Source organism: Arachis ipaensis, chromosome B3 (assembly GCF_059453495.1).
Source record: "Arachis ipaensis isolate K30076 ecotype BB chromosome B3, ASM5945349v1, whole genome shotgun sequence".
Classification (NCBI taxonomy): Eukaryota; Viridiplantae; Streptophyta; class Magnoliopsida; order Fabales; family Fabaceae; genus Arachis; species Arachis ipaensis.
The window spans coordinates 76,138,657-76,145,758 of NC_142438.1; positions in this window are offsets into that span (position 1 = coordinate 76,138,657).

Sequence of the window (7,102 nt, forward strand, 5' to 3'; positions counted from 1 at the left end):
AGAGACAAAGGCATCAAGTTTATGCTTGCACCAAGGTCACAGAATGACTTTTCAATTGTTATGTCTCCTATGGTGCAAGGTATATAAAAACTCCCAGGATCATCTTTTTTCTCTGGTAACTCTCTTTGGAGAATAGCACTACATTCTATTGTCATCTCAACAATCTGTCCTTCCTTCAGGGATCTTTTCTTTGTGAGTACTTCTTTCATAAATTTGGCATATAATGGCATCTGTTCAAGTGCTTCTAAGAAAGGAATATTGATACTGAGAGTCTTGAATATATCCAGGAATTTTGAGTATTGCTTATCCTCGTTTTCTTTTTTGAACCTCTGAGGGTACGGAAGTTTGGGGACATCTGGCTTCACTCCTTCCTTCTTCTCTTGTAGCTGTGTTTCAAGGATGTCCTCATCCTTCCTTGAGCTTTTTGCATTCTTGGTCTTTTTCTCCTCTTCACTTCTCTCTTCTGTCTCTTCTTGTGGAACTTTTCTGTTGTGTTCTTCTTGATTGATGGCTTTCTTTTCCCTAGTCTTTTCACTTCCCACTATGATTGCTTTGCACTCCTCCCACTTTGTAGCTTTTCCTTTGTCTCTTTCAGTGACATTGGGGGAGGTAATTGCTCTCTTCTCATCCCTTTCTGAAATTTGCTTAGCCATTTGCTCCATATGCCTCTCAAGGTTTCTGATTGATGCTTCTTAGTTTTTCATGAGTTTCTCCATCATCATCTCCAGATTAGAGATTCTTTGAGAGTCTGGATTTGGTTGTGGTTGTGTAATGTGAGATGGTTGTGGCTGGAAGTTGTTTGAACTATTTGTGGAGTTATTTTGTGGGTGGAATATGGATGTGGAAGGTGGATGATGGTTGTTTTGGTTAGTGACTGAATTATTGGGTGGATAATAGCTAGAATTTGGGTGATCATTTTGGGGTTTTCTATATGGATTGTGGGTTATGTTTTGCTGGTTGTTGTTCTGGTTGCTTCTTGAGTTGTTTTGGTTTGAATTCCTTTGCCATGGTTGTTAGTTTTGAGTGTGGTTATCTCCCCATCTGAGATTTGGATGGTTCTTCCAGGATGGATTGTAGGTGTCACCATAAACCTCATTTTGGCCTGAACCTTGGTTGTGCACATATTGAGGTTGTTCCTGCTGCTGGACTTCTTGGTTTTCTTTATTTTGCCCCATGTGGTTGATGGTTGGCTTGTATTCACTGCTGCAACTTGCAAGCTATCAATCTTTTTAGCCATCTGCTCAAATTGTTGTTGAATCTGCTCCTGCATTATCTTGTTTTGAGCTAGGAGGGTGTCAACCCCTTCCATTTCTAACACTCCTTTCCTTAGTGATGGTTGGCGTTGTCTCTGATGAGCAAAGAAATATTGATTGTTTGCCACCATATCAATGAGGTTTTGGGCCTCTTCAGCTGTCTTCATGAGTTGCATTGAGCCTCCTGCTGAATAGTCAAGTGCCTCTTGAGCTTTCATTGTCAGTCCTTCATAGAAATTTTGGAGTTTATCCCATTCATTAAACATCTCAGGAGGGCACTTCCTGATTAGAGCTTTGTATCGTTCCCATGCCTCATACAAGGATTCAGCATCCATTTGTGTGAATGTTTGTACTTCAGTCTTCAATCTAATAACTCTTTGAGGTGGGTAAAACTTGGCAAGAAACTTGGTTACTAGATCATCCCAGTTGTTGATGCTATCTCTTGGAAATGACTCCAACCATTGAGTGGCTTTGTCTTTGAGGGAAAATGGAAATAGCAACAATTTGTAACTGTCAAGATGCATACCATTTGGTCTTCACTATGTTACATATCCTCAGGAAGGTGGATAGGTGCTGGTTTGGATCTTCCAAGGGGCCTCCTCCATAGGAACAATTGTTCTGCACCAAGGTGATGAGTTGGGGCTTCAATTCAAAGTTATTTGCATCGATATTTGGGGTAAGAATGCTACTCCCACAATGCCTTAGATTAGCAAGTGTATATGAAGCCAAGACTCTCCTCTGGGGTTGACCATTGTTGTTGGCCATTCTCACTGGTGGATTTGTTGGATTTGTTGAGTGTTCCTCCAATTCATGATATTCTTCATCTGATTCTTCCTCTCCAGCAACATTTTTTCTCTTGCTTCTCTTCTTAGCCTTCGGAGGATTCTTTCGTCAGTTTCATGAAAGGTAGGGATCTCTCTTCTTGTAACTGACATACAAGCAAAACATAAGAATCACACAACACCAGAAAGGCAATAACACTTCAATCCAGGGCTGAAGTGAAATATTAGTTAGCTTAAGCAAAAATTCAAACAGTTAGCGGGTTAGCAACAAAAATAAAGAAACAGAAAAGAAAAAGTGCTTGATCTAGATCTCCACTTCACTTAATCATTGTCAATCTATTTCAATCCCCGGCAACGGCGCCAAAAACTTGATGGTGTTTTTGCGGAAAATGAAAAACGAATTCCAAACACACAAAACTAACCGGCAAGTGCACCGGGTCGTATCAAGTAATAAAACTCACGGGAGTGAGGTCGATCCCACAGGGATTGAAGGATTGAGAAATTTTAGTTTAGTGGTTGATTTAGTCAAGCGAATCAAGAGTTGATTTGAGTGGTTTGTATTCGAAAGAAGCTAAATTGCATGAAATAAAAAGGGAGAAGGGTAGATTGCAGAAAATTAAAGAGCAAAGAAAGTAAATAAGCTGAATCTTAAAGAACAAGTAATGTAAATTTCAGAAACTTAGATTGCAAGAAATGTAAATTGCAGAATCTTAAAGTGCAAGAAATGTAAATGGCTTGAATGGTAAAGGGAATTGGGAAGTGGATTTGCAGAAATTAAACAAGGAACAATAGATTACAACAAACAGGAATGTAGAAGATGGATTCAATTGAACCGGATCTTGACAAAAATGGAAATCAGCTTGGTGTAACAACGAAACAGGGAAATTGAAATTTAAAGCTGTAGATCTCAGGACCCAAGAGACTAGATAACCAAGTCTAGATCTCACTGCCTTCCTAGATCCAGCAAGAACAATTGCAAGGGAAATGTAAATTGCAGAGAGAATAGAAGAAGAAGCAATGAACAGAAATTGAAATTTGATTATGCAGAAAATTAAACAAGATCCAAAGGTGAGATTGAAACAGAAGTTCTTCAATTCTCCACTTGAGATCCCAAGCAAGAAAAGTAAAGAGTGCTCAATAAGAACCAGGAAGAAGAGAGGTCAATTCTCCTCCCCAATTCTCTAGAATTCTAAAACAACAATTCAAAAATGTAAAGTGAATTCTCTACTGTAAGTGTTATGAAAATTCTAAAAGGAAGCTCTCTAAAAACTTAAATCCTAAGCTATTTATACACTTTCTTCAAATGGTCTTCAAGCCTTCAATTGGGCCTTTGTTCTTGATGGAATTGGGTTGATAAAGGCCTTGGTTGATTGCTCTTGGAGTTGGAGAAAGATCCATTGTGAACCGGGTTGAAAAACATAAAAGCTTGAGTAAAAGTTTGAGTAAAAATTTGAGGTCAAACTTTTACTCAAGCTTTTTATACCAGCTGCCCCATTCTTGCTGCTACCAACGTTTGAGCCAAAGTTTGGGGTCAAACTTTTGCTCAAACGTTGGCCCCCTTGTAAATGTGTGTTGCGCCAACGTTTGAGCAAAAGTTTGACCTCAAACGTTGGCGCAAGCTTTTTCCTCCAGGGTGTGCAAGAGTGGCGCCAACGTTTGAGCAAAAGTTTGACCTCAAACGTTGGCGCAAGCTTTTTCCTCCAGGGTATTGATTTTGTGATGCCAACGTTTGCCAAAAAGTTTGAGGCAAACGTTGGCTCAAGCTTTTCTCCCAAAAGTTTGAGCTAAAGTTTGAGGTCAAACTTTTGCTCAAGCTTTTTTCCTCTGGAGTGTTTTTCAATTCTTCCAAAAGTTTGAGCTAAAGTTTAAGGTCAAACTTTTGCTCAAGCTTTTTGTTCTCTCTTGCTCCTAGCCATTCCTTCCTTCTTCAACCTTCTTCAAAACTCTTTTCACCTATCATCAATCAACCAAACACATCAAAGCTTTGCTTAAAATCATGAGTTTGTTATTCTTTCATAATATATGACAATTATAGCATAAAATCTCATGAAATTGTATTAATTCATACATGGTTGATTGAATCAAAGGAAACATGGAAATCTACCCAATTGGCTTGCTTATGGCTCAAGAAAGTGCATAAATCAATCGAAAACAAAAGAAAAAGGCTAGTGAAACTAGGCTAAGATGACTTGTCATCAGTACTTTCTTCCACCATGGGATCTTTTCCTTTTCTTCGTTTGGTTCTTGAGGAAGAGGCCATGATTACTTGGTTGGTTGATCTCTTTGGGGTTAAAGGGAGTGTGAGGAAAGTTGGAGATTTTGACAAGAAAAGTAATTGAGGCTGAGCTTATATGATGAAGAATGATGATGGGAATGGAGTTTGAATGGTTAGAGTGTAGGGAGTGTGCAACTCTTCGGTTATGTGCATGGCTTGAAGGTGGTGTGTTATTTAAATGAACAATGGAAGGCTAGGATGCAATTGGATACTATATGAATCAAAGGTGTGCATGTGAGGGTGAATGAAGACAAAACTTGCTTCTTCAATGGTCTTTAACGTGATCATTCCAAGGAGTGGCAGATTCACTTTTTTTGAGACATGTGATGGGATTTTGTCCTCATGCTATGCTCTCCCTTTGTCTTGTGTCTTTCATTGAGTGTTCTTTGACCACCTAGTCATCACAACAAGACATCAAAGATCAACATTATCAAACCGTGGCAAGAATGCTTCCTTTATTCACAACTATATGAACTCTTATTTCTTATATCCATTCTAACCGTGACTTTTCTTGGAGGACACCAAACTTAATGTTTGGTCATATAGTTTAAAAATGTTTCTTCCTCCAACTAGTGTTCTTGAAATCCCAATGTCACTCTTGGTTAAATGTTTATAAGAAATGCTTTTCATTATAATTTTTCTTTTTCTCTTTTTTTTTTCATGAAGGATCAATTGTGTCCCTTAATCAGTGCATCAAGGTTTGATGAACACTAAACTTGTCTCTTGTTAAGGGGTAAATGTGAGATGCCAGTAATTACTCACAATTGATGCCTTCATCACAGAATATGATTTCTTTTCAATTGAAAAGTCTCAGAAAGTGACAACGTATGATCATTGGTGCATGATTTTTAATTTTCATGAAAAGAGAAACACCAAACTTAGTGTTTGGTCATATGCTTCATCAGGATAACTAAGCATATGGTATGAAAATATTTGTAACACTGGTTTGGTGTGCTTGAAGGCACACCAAACTTTAGAAGTCTTAGCATATGTTTCAAAACAATGCATGCATTCATTAAGTACGTTCATGAAAAGAACAAATCATGCTCAGGTGATCATAGCTTATTAAATTTAAAATGACATAAATCTTAAATCATGGGTTGCCTCCCTGATGGGATATTTTCATGGAAAAACGAATTTCTCCAAAACACCCAAACTTAACCGGCAAGTGCACCGGGTCGCATCAAGTAATAATAACTCACGGGAGTGAGGTCGATCCCACAGGGATTGAAGGATTGAGCAATTTTAGTTTAGTGGTTGATTTAGTCAAGCGAATCAAGATTTGGTTGAGAGATTTGTGATTTGCAGAATTTAAATTGCATAGAAAGTAAAGGGAATGGGTAATTGGCATGAAATTAAAGAGAACAGGAATTAAAGTGCTGAATCTTAAAGAACAAGAAATTAAATGGCAGAAACTTAGAACGCAAGAAATGTAAATTGCAAAATCTTAAAGTGCAAGAAATGTAAATGGCTTGAATTGTAAAGGGAATGGGGAGTTGGATTTGCAGAAATTAAACAAGGAAATGTAAAATTGCAACAAACAGAGAAGTAAAGGATGTCTTGAATCAAACTGGATCTTAAAACAGAAATGTAAATAAGCATGAAAACAGTAAACAGGGAATGGGAAATGGGAAATCCGGATCTCAGGACCCAAGAGACTAGAAAACCAAGTCTAGATCTTAATGCCTTCCTAGATCCAACAAGCACAATTGCAAAGGAAATTGTAAATTTCAAAGAAATTAGATGAAGAAGCAAGTAACCGAAACTGAAATTCAATTAAATAGAAAATTAAACAAGCTCCCAAGGTGAGATTGAAACAGAATTTCTTCAATTCTCCACCCAAAATCCAAGACAAGAAAAGTAAAGAGTGCTGAGCAAGAACAAGGAAGAAGAGAGATCAATTCTCCTCCCAAATTCTCTTGAATTAAACAACAATGCTAAGAAATGTAAAAGTGAGCTCCAAGCAAAACCGAAAAAGAAAGCTATTCTGAAAAACTAAAAGGGAAGCTCCCTTTAAAACTTAAATCCTATGCTATTTATACACTTTCTTCAAATGGTCTTCAAGCCTTCAATTGGGCCTTTGCTCTTGATGGAATTGGGTTGATAGAGGCCTTGGTTGATTGCTCTTGGAGTTTGGAGAAGAACCGAATTGAACCGGGTTGGAATCATGAAAGCTTGAGTAAAAGTTGGAGTAAAAGTTAGGGGCTAACTTTTGCTCCAACTTTTCACATCAGCACCCTTGTTTTGTGATGCATTTGCATCTTTGCTATATTAGCTAGTTAGTTGAAGTAGTTTTAGCTTAATTTCATTTATTTTCTTTGAAATAAACAAGCATTTTAATGAGTTTCATCTCCATGCACTCAAGTACCAAGAACTAGGTGGAATTTGGCCATACTTGTGCAAATGATTCAAGGAATGCATAAATGAATGATTATGAATGAATCCCATGTAATTGATTGCATGAATTGGTAAGACTTTGAAGCAATTTCCTTTGTCAATGATAGGTGATGAAACAATAAAGTATGGAAGCAAGAATGAAGCAAGCAAGTGGCCAACAATCCATTCAAGAATAGCAACTAGCACGTTGGCAACTTGGAATTCAAGTTGCCAACGCCAATGAAGCATCACTTGAGGAAGAGCACAAGCAACCTTGCAAGAAAGTGGTTTCCTATGAAGACTATGCACGTTGCTAACTTGGAGTTACATTGGAGTGTTTGGTAATAACTCAAGAAGCAAGTTGGGCAAGAAGAAGAGCAAATGTTGGCGTTGCCAACTTGGAGAAAGGGTGAGTT